This window comes from Notolabrus celidotus, chromosome 7, assembly GCF_009762535.1.
Source record: "Notolabrus celidotus isolate fNotCel1 chromosome 7, fNotCel1.pri, whole genome shotgun sequence".
NCBI lineage: Eukaryota > Metazoa > Chordata > Actinopteri > Labriformes > Labridae > Notolabrus > Notolabrus celidotus.
Genome location: NC_048278.1, coordinates 10,246,004 through 10,263,745, shown reverse-complemented (window position 1 = coordinate 10,263,745; position 17,742 = coordinate 10,246,004).

The window sequence follows — 17,742 nt, the reverse complement described above, 5'->3', positions numbered from 1 at the left end:
GTCCAAGCCTGAGCCAGCTCTAAGGTGTACTTTAGAGATCTCTGGATACTGACACCTAAACCTTTAAAGACCATAAAACTGGGACAAGCAATAATAGCTTTGGAAAGGATGGCTTTGAATGTTGAGTTCTATAACTCTTTCTGTAAGCAGTGACATTAAAAAAGTATTTCTATGTGGCTACGTCTGTAAGATGTTGATCTTTTGTCCTTTTAGTATTGTGTAGCATGTGTTAATAACCAGGGCCGACATGAACTTGTTGTAAACTCTGACCCTCCGACTTCCTTCCTCTCAATACCAGTGGCCTTGTGGTGACTTGCTTCCCTCTAAGTTACCTTTTCTTTGGTGCATTAATAACATCTTTTTTTTTTAATAAATCCTCAATAAAAATTTGGTTCAAATGCCATTATCTGCTTTTTTAAAGCTTTGTAAAAGAATGACAATGCAAAGTTTTTTTATTCCTCCACCTGTTTCTAGGCTTTGACTGTGTCGACATCACTGACATGATCCTTTACAAAAACTGTTGAATAGATAAAGTCCTCAGAGGTCAGCTGATCTGTAAAGCAATCGGGGAGATTCTGCATTTCAACATGTATATTACCTTCCAATCTTTTCACTCTGAATGGAAAAAAAAGTCAGATGACTCGGCCTCAGCTTCACTTACTGTATTTTGTCCATTTGTTCTAAACAGTCCTCTTTAATTCAAATACTTCTTAGAGACGCCAATGGAGAAGTCCTAATTGAATACAATTATTCTGAAAACATTTTGAAAATAAGTCACTTGCACTCAAAGGCACAGTTCTGGAGCCATTTTTTTCTTTGTTATTAAGTGCACCTATCATGCTCCCTCATGTGTGCACATGTGTGGTTAACATGTGGCTCCTTTCGCTTGTTGTGTAACCACTACTCCTACTATGACAGGTTTACATACAATTAGTCCACTGTTAAACTTACAACCAAATTTCTTGTTTCTCCCTATTAGGATTGTATTTTACACACCATACATTATTCCTTACACAGAAAGGGTAAATACTTGCTATGCATTCCTGAGTGTGTGAGTGTGTGTGTGCCACTCCAGTCAAATGTTTCAAAATATGGTGGACGTCTTGGATGCAATCATCGATATACAGTATTCATGAGATGATAAGCTGGAGATAAAATTAATAGATAAATACATGTCTTGTTTGAATATTTAAGATAATATTTTGGGTGTAAATCTAATATCTGATTTCAAGCTCACTTTACACAGATCATTTTCAGCTCGTAGCTTAATGCACTGAGGTCATAGCCTCTTCTCTGGCAGTGTTATTCTGGGAATCACTAAAAACCATTAACTGAAGTGGTAAAAGGTGAAACAAAATGATTACAGCAAAAAAGTAAATCACCACATTGTGATACTTACTAACTGCTGATGGATAATATATAACTGTTTAAGGATTGGGGGTTTTCTTTAACATATATTTGGCATGGAGTCACTGGCTCTGCTCCCTGACTGGAGTTAGAGGACTGACATTTAAGTTAACATTTTTGTTCAGCATAGAGGTGTTTTAAATGAATCACCTACATCATTAAAAGCGCTTCATAGTGTTTAATGGCTGATACGTCACACATTTAGAGCAAAAGAAGAAGAACAGGTTCATGTGTGATGAACATGACAAGCAGCTTTGCCGTCCTACAGAGCCGCTGACATATTTGGCTGTAATTGGCCTTATTTCTGTCAGGGCAGAGTTGGCCATTGTTAGAAGTGACCTTTGGAGTGAGTCTGCAGGAAAAGATACTACTGAGCTAGGAAGGAGTTGGTTCATGAGTTTCAGGGAATTAAAGCATGTTGTGTTTTGTTCTGATACTGTCAGGATGGTTGTCTTTGTTGGTGACATTTTTTAAAGCATTTGAATCTACCTCACTACATGGCAGAGGTGGGAAGCATCAGCTTGTACTTGTGATGCAAAAGTCAAATTCGCAGGTGTTTGTTTACACAAGGCTTTACCTCTCTAACGACTTTTAACTTTTACACATAAGTACCTTAAACCTTGAACATTTTGAAACAGGTTTGCTACTCGTCAATACTTGAATATAATTGGTCAAAAACCAAAGCACGTCATATCAAATCAATTTGCATACAGGAGTCCAGTATATTTCACCCTTGCCTGTTGACACTGTGGCAACATGGTTAGTGTCCGTCTATCTCAGGCTAGTCTTGAGAGAGAGGAAATAGTGACAGTTAGTGAGCACCATAGATTGTATAAAATATGGACGTAGTATCCGTGACGTCACTCATCTGTTCCTGAGAGCTGTTTTGAAGCAAATCGACAGCAGCAGCATTGGAAATGCGGAACTCAAACAGGCAGAGTGTGACGTAGTGTGCGCCTCCTAGCCAACAGCTATGTGTTCCCGACCGGGAGTCACTTCAGTCATGTCCTTATTTGGGCATAACTCATAATCTTAATATCTTCTGAACCGTCACGTTAGAAAAAAATTCACCCCCCATACAGTGTGTGCCGTTAGAGAGATTAGCTACGTAGGGCCAAGCCGTTTTTTGAACCAGGCTGTAAACATGTTCATTAATGCTGCAAAGATCGTCTTTTTCCCATTCATGTCTATGTGGTTTCCGGTGTTTCTGCAGCCAGCCTCAAGCAGATTTTCGATGTATTTCAGTTTATAGCACTTCCGCATGGGCTTCATCGTTTGAGACCGGAGGTTGCCGCTTGGTGAGCACAGATGTGAGAGCAGCTTGAGGAGCTACTGGACCCCAACCATCTCTGATAGGGAAAAGAGGAGCAAGATCCTGTCCTGAATCCAGGAAACAGCAGCAGAGCTGATGAGAGCATCTCTAAGCTGCTGATCTGACATCTGTTGCCATGTTGCTTTTTTCATTAGCTGTATCAATACATTTTTTTTTTCATCAATTAAATCATTTTAAAATCAATATTTTTTCTTAATTTGTTTATGACTTTGGTTGGTACCTTGGTTATAAAGGTGAGGCAAGACCCTTTGATTTGGCATCAGCATCCTGCTCACCCTGTCAGGATTCTAATTGGCATAACCACCCAATGAAAAAAACATTATATCTTCCTTGCACCAGCATGCATAACCTTTCCTTCATCAAGACTGATTTCAACCTCAACATAAGCGAAAGTTAAATTTAGAAAAGACGTCAGTAGTGAAAATACCATCAGACACTACAAGGACTTATCAGAAGAGAAATGCAGTGAGCAATGTATTGAAATGAAACAAACGAAAGAGAAGCTGGATTATAGAGAATACGTGAGAAGTGACTGTGATGTCTGTGAATGTCAGAGGAAACTTGTAGCAACAAGGATAAAAATAAACCATGGCTGATGACATCGGAGCAGGTTCACTGCAGCACCACATTCTACATCCCATTCATTTACACATTGAAGTAAAGATATTGTCCTTAGTATATTTTAAAAACTATTTGATGTCAAAACTACTACCATTTAACCATCTCCCAAATATGACACGAGCTTAGCTTTGCAGAGAAACAGCTTGGAGAAATGTGCTTGTAAAGAACTATTTGCACAGGATTAGTATAACCTGGGGACCTGCAATTTGTAATTTGTGAAATACCCCTGACGTTGGTGTTTGATGTGGAGCATTCACACTGGATAAGCTCAGTCTGCTATATATTTGAATTTACTGACATTTCTAATTGAAAACGCTGATGCGCTGAATGAGATTTACCTTGTCTCTGGGGGCAGCGTACAGCCTTTTTACATTACAATTTACAGACATGGTTGATTCATACAAGATTAAAAACACAGATGTCCTCTGCAATTGATACAGATTATTAGAGCTAAAACTCATCCTGTGCAAATAGGGCTTTAAGGACACTATTAAAGGTTATTTATGACCTCTTTATGCTACAAGTTACATAATTGTCTTGACCCACATGCACCGTAGGATGATCGTTTAGCAATACATCCACTAGAGGGCACCGAGTGTGGCTCGAACCGAGAAAAAAAATGGCCATATTCAAAGGATTGACTGTGTTCTCAATAATTGCAAAGTTATGTTTTGTGAAATGCATGTATATTTAGCAGGTAGTCATTGAAAATATGAGTGATTTATTATCAACGAGTCAGCATTGTGATTCAGTGACTGATGTATACCTGAACCAGCCCAGATGGCCAAGTATTGGAGGATCATTCACTCCCTCAGCTGTATCCCTACACCACCTGTTCAGTGACCTGATGTGAGCTCCAACAAACAGGTCTCATGTTTATAGTTTTTCACCAACTTGCACAATCTTTCCTCCAAAACTTCTGCCGTTGTCCTGAGTATTCTTCTGTCGTATTTTGCTGGTCTGGCTTGGACTGTACGGTTCCGTCCGTACCTCCATATTGTACAAGAGGAAATGTTAAATCAGTCCTTCCACTTTAAGAATGTTTCTCTAAGTTACAAAAGTTTTTGTACCTTCAAAACATTTTGGGTAAGATTATGTGCATATGCCATCCTCCTCTTCTGTGTAACTCCAAAGAAGACTGTACATTCTGCAGGTACAAACATCAGAAATACATCATCAAAAATACATTATTACATTGTGTGGGAAATGTCATGGTGATCTATTTGTTAAATGCTTAAAGTATTTCTGACTATTATGTAATGGCTTTATACTTTTTCAATAGATTTTTAAACACTGATTAGTTGAATCATTGTTGAATTTGCCAGTAATGCTTTTTTGGATTGAACTTTTGAAAAATAAAAAGTCCTACTTTACTGAATAGTCCACTGACACCATATGTGCACTGGACTTTTCTTTTCCTCTTCAGATTTTTTCACGTTGCATACTAGACCTTGACTAGTGTTCAAATCTGCTCACAGGTTTATGTGTTTGATCCACCTTCAGGACTTTTGAATTGACCTAGCACATAGTCTAAGATGTATAGACCAAGTGTTTCAGGTTGTGCCCAAATAAGCTAACTTTTGTCAGTTAAGATTTAGGGCACATGTGCTTTGAGCTTTGCAATTTACACAGCGGGTTTCAGTCTGGTATCTTTTTGCTCTATTTATTTAACCACTCACTTCTGTTTTACTACTTTTATCTCATTTTACTGTTCATCTCTTTCAACATGTATTACTTTGATCTCTTTTTAATTAATTTTATCTTTATTACTTTGATCTCTTCGTATTGCCTCTATCTATCTATCTCTCACTGCTTTTATTTTGTTTATTACTTTCATCTCTTTTGTATCGCTTTGATCTTTGTATTGCTTTTATCATTCATGTATACTTTTTTTGCTTTGGTCTATTTTTACATCTTTCTTTCACAGTTGCTTGCCTCATCTCATTTCTTTTGTCTTCTTGGTCTTAATTTATACTTCTGGATTCTTGTGTTGCTTGCGTTCTTAAAGTATAAGAGCCTAGCTGTACACAAAGCGAGGTCTCATCAATATTATATTGACAAAGAAGCTGAGCAGTAAAGAGTGTAAAGCAGAGAAACTACTATCTTTTACACATTGGCAGTGAATGTATCAGACCATGACCTGATGAACCTAAACTAAGCCTGACTTCACTCAAACTTTTTACAAGGCGACGATCAGGGAACAGACTGCAAAGTCAGGATTGAGGGACTCTACATTTTGTGTCCACAAAGCACGCCACTTGGACAATGTCTGGATATTTTCAGGAGTGCAGTTTATGAGACCTGGACTTTGGTAGATTAACATACAAATCATTTTCCACAACAAATAGTGTTGAAAAATGTGCTTCATGAGGATTTTCTGCTCTAATACATTGGTGAAGAATATTAATCAGTGTGATGACATAAATAATTTGAAATACCACAAAGTGCTTTTATAGGTTTCAGAAAGGTTTGCAAACCAAAAAGACTTTAAGCTTGACTGCATCTTTTACCTCTCAACAAACCTGCTGACCTCAGAAAAGGTGAACTACTTCCTTAACAGGTTTTAAGGTTACTACTATGAACCTCAGTCTATTCATGTGGATCCTCTCTTCATATCTTGGTACTTTAGTCAGTCTTGGTTTGATACTGTATCATGCATATATATGCCTGTACTTTTAACAAATTGATGTCAAGAGTGTGACAAAATGAAAGGGAAAATGGAGTTCGCTTTAGAAGAGAATTTCTATGTAGCACAAAGTTATTCCAGCTGCCTGACAGTGATGTATCATTAAAGTCACCGACAAGTGACCTCCTCACAGCATTCATGTTTCTGAGCCTGTTCTCAAAAGCTCTCATCTCATAACGTGCTGTGTGAATTATTTTCTGAACCTGCCTCAGCAGAAAGAAGTCCAGGTGTGCAGCAAGTGTCATAATGTAATGCAAGAGGAGCCAATTCAAAAATAGTTAGAGTGAAACACAAAGCTTATACAAGTCTCTAAGAGCTGATATGTATTCTCCAAGTGCACAGCAGCAGCCTTAGACTTGAATGGGAATTCCAGACTTTTTAAATAGGACTTTAGATGTATCAGTGCTGTGTGTGCAATCCAAGCGGCAACCTCCGGTCTAAAAATATTGTCCAATGAGGAAGTGTTAAAAGCTGCAGTTCATCGAGGATCCGCTTGAGGCTGGCTCCGGAAGTACCGGAAGTCACATACACATGGATGGGAAATTGACGATCTTTGCAGCAGAAATAAACATGTTTACAGCCTGGTACAAAAGACGAGTGGAGTCTGAATAGCTCATTTCTCGATGTGCTCTCACTGTGAGGGGGTGAATTTTTTTCTAACGCAGTAGTTTCGAAGATATTGAGATTACTAATCTTCCAATGAGAGGCACAGCTACCTGCAGGAACACTGCAGCTGTTGGCTAGGAGGCTCAAACTCTGCCTCTTTACGTCACACTGGTTTGACAGAAGCAATATGGCTGCCACTGCCGATTGGTCTCAAAACAGCTCTTCAGAAACAGATTGGTGACGTCTCGGATACTACGTCCATATTTTATACAGTCTATGGTGCAATCCTATAAACGAGATGAGAATCACCAGAGGTGTGTCTGTGTAATTATTCCAGTACTTCGGCTGTTTTCACACCTATGGCTAGTTTGCTTCGTTCCTATTCAGATGAAAAAAATGAGACTGGTTGTATTTTTCCCTCGGGTTGTTTTGTGTTCATGCTGCAATGTTGCAAAGCTGTCCATAGCACACACCACCTTCGGGCTGTCCTTACACAGTCTCCTTATCCCATAACGTAGGTAAACAAATGTCATGCCTACTGGTTGCAATGGACGCTAATATGAGTCGTTGGTTGACTTTGAGGAGGTAAGGGGTCAATGCCTCAGAGGGGCATATTTATCATGTGTTGGACATCACTCACAAAATGACAGAAGTAGAGTCATGTGATTGTGCTATGCTTACCTCTTCTGCTAATGTTTAGTAATATGGAGACAGTGAATAATGTTAGACCATCACTATTCCTATACAAACTATCAGATATAATTGGAGTTGCCTGGCAGCTGTATTTCTGCATCTGTTACTACTAGTCTTCTTCTACTGGTGTGATGAATCAAGCAGCTGTTTGCTCTGGTTTCATTCTCAATGCAAACAAACCACTCCAGGGTTCCATTGGAAGCGAGTGAAGACCTCTTTAGAATAATCTCGGCTTGTTTTATTCCGCATCAGAGTGCGACTGTTCACATGCCCAAGTGATCAGAGCCAAGGGGGAAAACACCCCCTGGTTCAGAACAACATCACCAAACGATCCAGGTGTGAAAGTGGCCCAACACAAGGAGTTCTTTGTAAACAACCCTTAATTTAATTACCTTTTCATTTCCTTTAATCCCTTAAGCAACTTTCATGTAGAAAAATAAAGTAGGATTATCAATCAGACAGACTTATCGCTCAAAAACCTAAATTTGTTTATTAATAATAATAATAATAATAATAATAATAATAATAATAATAATAATATAGTTGATTTATCCACATTTATCACTCATCAAAACTAACGTTACAAAGTGCTTTACATCATAAAAACCCACAATAAAGAGAACAAAGCATGGTATGGGCTGGCAAGACAATTTAAGAGGAACAGCTAAAAAAAAGAATAAAAGAGAACCTACTAAAAGCAATTAAAACAATAAAACAATTCAATTAAGTAAAACAAATAAAACGACGAGTGAATAAAAGTAGATTAAAAATAAATGTAACATCTTGGATAAAACAATATTACAAGAAGGCCTTTCATTAAAAATATATTTTCAGCTGTGATTTATCCCAGACTCTGTAATGTGACTCAAAAGATTTGACTACGTTGATGTATCAGGTATTTGGAACAATGACACTTCACTGCTCCATGAGTCAGGGAATTTGACGGTATATTTTGGTTAAATTTGAAATGAAAAACTATACCGCCTTTTTTTTTTTTTAACCAAGTGCAATTCTGTGCTGGCCTCACCGGAGAAAATCTCAGCACTAGCATGTAATCAAAAAACACTTACATTGACTCTATGGTATAATGAGGACTTTAAATGTGTGCATTGGAGTGTCTGCGGTGCTCTGCAAGACTCTACGCTAGTTGGTGGTGCAATTTGTATGCTAGTCATATGGCCAGTTTCTGGTTCCTCTTCATTCTCTACTTGATTGTGAAAACAATATTATGGGGTTAGAGCTGATAAATGTTGAGCAGTAGTTGATCGTACTTCAAGAAGAGAAAAAAACAGAGGAGACATTAGAGGAATGTATTGCCTCTAAACCAGCGTAGAGTGCAGATTTTGGAAATGTTGTAAATGTAGAAAATACAGTGCTACTAACAGGATCTCAATCACAGGGCCTGTGGTCTCTATTGTTTTAACCCTTAGTTTTATTTCTTAAAGGTGCACAGCAGGCTACAGTTAGGCCATATGCCATGGCGAAGATTAAACTGGGATGTAACATTTTGAAAACAGGTAAATTCATTATTTGACATAAGAATGATGAGACATGCAGAAGACCATATTTTACAGTTTAAAAGTCAGTTTTAAAACATGTAATAATTTATTCTAAAATGTGTCGCAATTAGTCAGTGAATTTACTAGGATCACCTGATTTGAAAAGTGGTGTGACTTTAACTACTTTAACGTCACACGGTACAACACCTGTTTTAAGCGATAAAGAAAAAACATGGGTGAAGAGCTCAACAATAGAGCTCATCTTTCATTCCCAGCATAATGTCATGTACTTCTTCAGTCTGGATCTCTTTAAATACAGTACATTGTAATAATTATTACTGATTTAGAAGGCTGACAGAAAAAATAACTGCTGCCACAGTGTTGTTAACAAAGGTAAAATGTGCAAGACTCCTTCCACGCAGATCTGCTTGATATGATATTGAGTGATAGAGTTGTCCCTGGCAGATCTGCTGTCAAGATATAACACATCATTGACTAATCAGAATTACAGCCGCATGGTAACAGTATTTTACAGCCACCCTGCAGCCAATTAGAATTGAGCATTCACACAAACCATAATATGAAACCTTAATTATTTGACCATGGTAAAAATATTTCCTTGCAGCCATATGTTTAATAGGTAAATGCAGTATGGTTGTACGGGTACAAATCACATCAGAACATTACGCTGTATTTTTTCCTCTGCCCTGTCAGTAAGTGACACTTTTAATTCAGCCTTTCTCGTGTCCATGGAGAATTATTTCAGTTGCTTTAGTTGCTTTGTAAAAACTGACAGCTTTCCAGTGGTGTGTTTCTCACTGAAAATGACCTGCAGAGCCCAGCAACAGACACACGGCTGCTAATCAGCTGAATCAATCTTGTTGGTCTGAACACTGCAGATACGAGGAGTCACTGTCACAGCAGCAGCAGCTTTAGTGATCACTCTGTAACCGCTAAGTTAGGCAGAGAATGATCTGGAAAGCTTGACAGTGTATCCTTTTAATGCAGACATGATAACACAAAAAGATGTTGTACCAAATAGTTTCTGTCTACTTGTTTCTGTTATCTCTAGCTTTTCAGATTCAGAGGAGATTAGCCTTTTTTTTCTTGACCTGCAGAGACTTTGGAGGAGTGTGGGAGGAGAAATACTCCCTCTAGTGGGCTGTCCTGCTGTGTAGTGAGCTCAGATCAGATTATCAACCGGTTCGCTGTACAGCAAGATATTTAACAGCCTCTTCCTCTTTCCTCAGTGAATTAAAAGACAACGATTAATCGCCAAGAGGGACTGGCACAGACTCACATTTGATATTGACACAAGGGTTTAATTTAGATGTCAATATAGCCCCAAACCCTAGATACAACAGTCTCAGCATTGTGCACACAAACACCTATCAAACTCCAGAATAACTGCTAGTAAATCCTGTCCAAAGCCACTTATTTAACACACATCACTGGAGTATAACTATTATTCTGAGGTTAAGGGAAGAGAATTCCTCACACAAAGCTGACTAATGAATTGCCAGTGACTGTTTTCAGGCCTCATAAATGTCTGATCCTGTCATAATGTGTACAAAAACTATTCAGATGTTTGTAATTCAAGGCAAATAAGTCGTCGCCACTACTTCTATGTCAGATTACTATGCTAATGTGATTATTTTTGTGTGCTCATTCTGCAGTGATTGAGGAGAGCACAAACCGTGGCTGTCATTCCAGGACGTGTGCTGCGCTGATTTGAAATGTGAAATATTGTACAAATGACCACAGTCGTCTGCTGGAGGAGGGTGATAAAACTTTCCCGGCTAAATATACCGAGGGAGACAGGATGAGATAAAATATATGCAGGGGAAATTGTTGTGGAAGCCAAGTGCTACGAAGTGAGAGAGTGAGAAACACGATCATGATGCATGCTTTGTACACATGCACACATTGAGGATTAATTCAAGAGGCATAAATATGTAAATGAAGTCATAAAACTCAACAGTGTTGACAAAATATGAGTCAAAGACAAATAGGTTGTGGAGACAAAGCACCACATCAGTCAGCTGTTCTCCAAATATTCACACTGATAGTCAATCATGGTCTGAATGCATAAAAAGGTTCTGGGTGGCAACAAAAATGTCACTGAACCCTTGCAGGTTTGCTTTGGCTACAGTGAAGAAGTAAAGGCAAATTTCATCAGAGGGTTTTATCACATATGTGAGATTCAGTTATTTCTAGCATCACTCCACTTGTCTGTTGATATGTCAAGTCAAAATTGACAGAAAGAACTCAGCTTTGGTAAACTTTGAAAGTTATTTTTGGTGCATGTTGTTTGGCATTGCTGACCTTTACAGAAATGGAAAGCTTGGGTTTAAAATCAGAGAAGCTATGAGTGTTGCACAATCCACTCTTACATAAAACCAGACAAAGCCAACTGTGGTCTTTCCCCCCCATGCAGACTGTATACATGATGCAAAAATAGAAATAGTGATAACCCACATGGGATTTAAGACCATCATTTTGAAACCTTAAAGGCTTGTGTCCACTGACAGCATCTTTTGCGCCAGCAGTGCCTATATGACCTCAATTTCAGAGCGATTCTCACCAATGCTTTGGTAAGTTTCAAAAGTTGGCATTTACACTCTTCTGACTATCAAGAGTGTTTCGAACTGTTCTGTATGCTCAACACTTACTTCCACTCAGAGAAATATCAAAAAGAAAATTTCAAAATGATAGAAAGGAATTATTTGTTGCTCAGACCTAGAAATTGTACCCTGGGTCACATTAGTGTGTTCTTTGCCGTTATTGTTGACACAGTTGATATCAGAAGTCCAGACCCTTCTTGACTGTGATTGGTCAGTGAGAGTGACACTGGCAATTTTCCAAAAGTTTAACGATTTCCAACTTATAGTGTAATTCACAAAATGATTGCACAGCTTTTGCACCCGCTTAACCTGTGCAAATGAGCCAAGAAGACATTATCTAATTTACAAAGCATGGACAAAGGGTTGAATGCAACACAAACTGCTCTGTAAAGCAAATAGCATCGCTGCTATTGTCCCAATAACTGGTGCACATCCACACACACAAACAGACGGAGCTTTTATGTACAATGTTGTTGTTTTTTTTTTTACAAAAGTACATCCTCACTGTGTGACATCGAAATGGAAAAAAAAAACTTAATGAAGGAAGCAGTTAAAAGTGACACTGTATGGGGGGGCACAGTTGGTGGAGGTGCAGCTGATGGTGTGATACAGCTGAGGTATGACTTGTCTTAATTTATTGTCTTTGTTTGAGTTGTTTTGATGCTTGGTGTACGGTCATTGTAAGCCTAATGCTAAACTGGCAATCCTTTTACTAAATTGGCTATGGCGTGCATCCTTTCTGGTAAGCACTATCGTGCACACCTGTTGTGACTCCAGGCCCCCCTCAGGGGTCCCGCCTCCAGGTTGGGGAATCATTGGTCTATAGAATGAACAAAATGCCTTCATTTCTGCAGAAGTGCCCTGGCTGGCAGAGCAGTGGGACTAAGGTCACACCATGGGCCTGATCTACTAAGACCTCAAATAACGAGCGCTATATTGTGTATGCAAACATAAACCTTGCACGTGCTATTTCTGGACGTGTTGCGGGTGATCTATTATGACTGTGCGCGCAAATGATAACAAGTGCAAAAGTGGTGCGGACCGCCCTATTTAAATCTGGATTTTGTGTGTGCTACTCGCCGTCACCATGGAGAGTTTGAGAGAGCAGAGTGGCCGTAAATGAAAAATGAAGTTTGAAGCAAAGGAGTTGGAGGTCTTGGTGAAGGAGGCAAATAAACACATTGGTGAACTCCAGCAGAGACATCTCAGCGTTGCCAGAAGACATGCGATTTGGGAGTCCATCTGTGAAAAGGTGAATGCTGTGAGAAAAAAGAGAATATCTGCTGATTAAATAAAAAGAAGATGGCAAGATATCTGCAGAAGAAAAAAGGAAAAACTTTCCCTTAATAAAATATCAGCGTATTTCAAATATTGGACACATTTAATTAGCTCAAAATGAATTTGCTTCGTGTGTCTCGTTGAATATAGAGTGGAAGAAAATTGAGATTTAAATATTTGAAAAGTGTTTTATTAAGTTGTCCGTCATGACCGCAAAAATAATGTCTGTCTCATTTTCTTAAATGGAGAATCTTCATCAGATGTCAATACTCCTCAAATCTGCTCAGACCATAAAATACCTCAGCAGAGCCTGAAGGCATCCAGATTGTTATGATGACATTGATCGAGAGTTGCTGCAGCAACAAAGAAATGAGATGGCTGGGTTAAAGGCCATTGATCAGGAGGTGAGAGCTGCGTCCAATGTTGCGCGCGCTCCGCCGGGACAATTGTTGATTACGCACGGGTGGACACTGGGAGACGCCAGTTCTATCTGCGATGGTGCACTGGAATGATCCAGATGCAAGAAAATGAAGTGTTGCAAGGAGTTTCTCCATGGCTCCTTTTTCTGACAGGCTCCATATCAGCCCTTAGTTCATCAAGCAGCTCAAAAATGGCATTGCTGGAAAGACGATGTCTCTACTATTTTTATTTCTGACGGTCCAAATATGTTGACACGCACAGGCAGGATTCTCTCCCTCTCTCATCTATCATTGCATTTATGCCTCCTTCTCACCACAGTGACCACAGCCATTTGTGCGTAACGCTGTGCCAGTTTGCACCTGCCTTTCAAACGTGCAATATATAGACGCAAAAACACCGCCCGCTATCTGCTTCAGGTTTGATAAATCACAATGCGTGTGCTAAATGATTACATTTACATCTCCTCCTCCCAGTATTTTATGCGTTCTGATAATCTGCATGTGTTCTGCATATTCATGAAGGCAAACACGCTAAATGCATTACAAGTGCTGTTTTGCTCATTTGACAGACGCAGTCCTCGGTGCTCCCGGTTAGTACATCTGCTTTGCGTGCGCTATCAAGTTTGCACCTGTTTTTAATACACGCAAACCTTTAGTAGACAGGGCCCCATGTCTACTAACCAAAACAAGCATTTAACTTACCCATAAAATGTTGAAGTTCTGGTACAATTTATAGCAGAACAGATTCTCATATTAATTTGAAGCAGACACTTATGGCTATAGAAAGTGCAATTACTCTTTTGTCAGTGTTTGTTACATTTTTTCACACTATAACTTCTCTAGTCTGCTAATCCGGCTCAGAACATTGCATAAGTCAGCATTCTTCAACTGACAGTCTATGTTTAGAAGATAGTCACTTCTAGCTCACACAAAAAGAGCTGTCAGTGGACACAGGCCCTAAATGTGGCAATTTCGCTGTTGCAATATAGTTTTGGTGTTGCCTGATATTTCCATATAAAGATGAGATGGTAGAAAGTTAGTGCTATGCCTTGGCCCTGGTTGACAGGTTGCAGTTAGCAACTAGACAGATCACTTTATGATTGATGATCTGCTTTATGATTTATTGCTTTCTCTAAATTGGTCTGCCGTTTGAAAATGTTGCATTGTAATGCACTAAAGAAAACTCAGAATTAGTCATTTAAACCTTAAACTCCTGAAGACTAAGTTTATTGAGGTTTTGATCAAGTCAGAAGCAGGCCTATTAAAATCATTTCTATAAAATCTGGCTGTCTTTTTTGCAACTGCTTGCAATTTGGAAATACTGCCTCTACAGACACCTCTGTATTATCTTCACTTTTCAGGATACAAGGCATCCACTTCTTATTCATACACACAAACCCACCCCAGACTATTACACATTCAAAGACCAGAGAAGGAAGTTCGAAACCAAATGCAGAAAAATAAAAGCGCAGACAAGATTGTGAATAGCACCTCCAGGAGTTCCACATGTGTAGCAGTCCTCTTTACATTGACGTCAGAGTAGAATCCATTCAACAGCTGCATTTTTTAGAGTAGTAGAGCATTGCTTGGCCTGGAATCCACTCTTCTGAAAAGGCTTGGACTCAGTCTCGATTTAACCTTTTCCATTTTTGCTCCAAGACTTTTTGGCTGGAGAGTGGCCTCCAGTTGACGTGTACCATATCACTTGTGGTAATGGGATTTGAGCACTATGAAGACAATAAGTTATGACATTACATGGAAACACTTCCAAGACTAAAACACTCTCTGTCCTCTCCTCTGTTTTTTTTTTCTCTGTCTTTGTTTCTCTATTTCTGTCTCTCTCTGTCAGAGTGAATAATGAAGCAGCTGTTTCTCACTTCTTTTACCCCTCCCTAAACACTGACTGCTTGTTCTGTGAACATGGCACACACAGACACATACTGTATTCCTCGCTCCACCATCAAAGCTAATACAGTGACAATAGCCCACAATGCACCTATTAACAATTCAAACAACAGCGTAAACAAGCCTCAGAGCTGCACTTGACATTGTTTTCAGGATACATATTTTGCTGTGTGTTGCTGTTCGAGCATGTCTGACCTAAAAATGAGCAGCCAGGACTTGTTGGATTCTCCTGTCTTCAAAGAAGAAATGTCTGGGGAACTAATTTGCCAGCTCTACGGGACAGCATTGTTCAAACTTTATCTGTAATGAAACAAAATATTTTTAGACAGATTTTATATAGCTCATCCTACCTCGTATTTTTGGAGTGTCACGAATACAGTGCAGACTGAACTGAGCTATACGAGAACATTCACTCTAGTTTGAGTCAGAGGTGGCATGTTATCTTTTTTTCCGGAGACCATTTCTGTTCAACTTTGTGAGCTGAGGATGTGTAACTGAGGGCTGAGTGAACTTTTTTCAGAGATAAACTCAAGGTAATCAAAGTAAAGTTGGAGGGAGGAAACCAGCTGCTGTGGAGAATAACAGTGACTGATGCAAAGGTGCAGCTGTTGGAGAAGGCTGACAAGGGCTTGTGCTGATGTACTTCGACCTGTAACCAGGAAACTCCCATTAATGGCCCTGATCCTCATTTGCCTGTCTGGACAGAGTGATATCGATGAGGCATATTGACACACAGGTCCATCACAAGACGCTGTGGGCATGATTCATTGAGGAAAGGAGCTGAGGGGAGACAAGAGGAGAGACAATTCAGCTGTCACTCTTTGACTTCACCAACTCTTTAGCATCTGAGATCCTCTCTATTTCTTTCTGTACACCATTACAAGTGTCTGTCAGCTCAGTCTATCCCCAATCACTATTCCTAGTTACCCTTGTGGGTGAGAGATATGACTTCTTTTTGGCTTTTTTCAGGTTATTATTATGTTGCTGTTTTACAAAATGAAAAGGATCACCCACAGTAACTCAGTTTCTCTAGCTTTGACCCAGTTTCCACCTCGAATAAGCCTGTAATGCGACACTGAACTCATGTCTGCGCCTGAGAGCAGAGAAAGATGATTGTATGAGCGCACTAGTGTTCAGCTGCGTACGTTGTAACTTCAAACTGAGTCAGTGTGATCTGAAATTTTGTTTCTTTTTACGCTTCCCTGTTTGTATATTGAGACATCTACTTTGTTTTACTGTTCGAGCTGTGTCTAGTTACCGCTGAAAACATGCCATTTCCTGACACAGCTGTTTCAACATAAAGGTATTGTAACATAACAAGAGGGAACTTTTATTGTTCATAATTTGTCAGAGGTCTTTGGTTCGAATCTACCCAGCGGCCCTTTTCCCGCATGCCACTCCTTAATCTCTCTCCCAGTTTCCTGCTCTATCCACTATCCTGTCCTCTCCAATAAATAACGCTGTCACTGCCATTAAATCCTCTACATTTTTGTTAACCTTGTAAGCCGTAACCTTTGGTATTGAAAAATGAAGCCAGTGCAAGAGTGTAAAAACGGCAGTTCCTCAAGTGTCCACTTGAGGCTGTTCTCAAAAGTCAATAGGAATCAATTAGACACTGCACTAAAATTCCTGTTTTATGTTCTTTATTTATATCATTACAGCAAAATTAAACATGTTTATAGCCTGGTGTAAAAACATTTTTCTGAAGTGTATTTGTTTTGATTATGTTAAGGTTAAGAGATATGCATAATTAGACATATAGCATGGTTGGGCATAGGAACCCAACATCTCTGCCATTTTCAGATTAGCTGGAAGTTAGTTGGAGTTAGCATTTCCAATATTGCGACCACCATCTTTGGGCTTCATAAGGCCTATTTGGAAACAAGCTGGTGATGTCATTGAGACTACATCCATAGAGTCTAATGCAGAGTCTATCCCAACCAACCACCAGAGATCTTAGGGGAGGCTCTGTCTGCTAGTGGCCGGTAGTGCTAGCTCTACTAATGTTAGCCACACGCTGCAAACCAATTTGACAGTGTTTACCCACAGACTTTGTGATCCTGTTAAAATAAACTGTGTTCCAATTTAACTTTCTTTTTTACCTTTAGACTAGTTGATTTGTCAGAACTTAAATTTCAGTTTGAACGACCAAGAAATTAGTCGTTTTGTAACATCACTAGTCTTTAACCTGATATCTAATTTCCAAATTCACAGAAACGCTGTGAGTAAGAGGCTTTTTTCTCCTCTAGAGTTATGTGATCCTGGGGATAAAATGTGTCACTTTCCTGCCTCTAGAAAGCCAAAGAAAACAATACAAAAAAAGTATAATTGAACTTGCTACAACCTTGCTAAGCGTAGGTTACCAACTTAGAAACACACTTGTGTCACGCACTACCAAATCTAATGATATACACTTTGACTCTCTGTGCTCCTGCTGCTTTCAGATCTGCTGCCAAGTCTGAAATTTGTTCAGTATAAATATATATTATGCCCTCTTGCCTTATGTAAAGCACATATGGGGAACAAATTAAGTTGTTCTTGCGGCAGCTTATTCTGGAGGACTTATGAAACTCGTGACAGCAATCACCAAACCTAAAAGAGCATCAGTGGCAGCAGTGGAAACATGAGGATTTAGATGGCAGCTGATGAGTCATGAAAGGTGTAACTATCA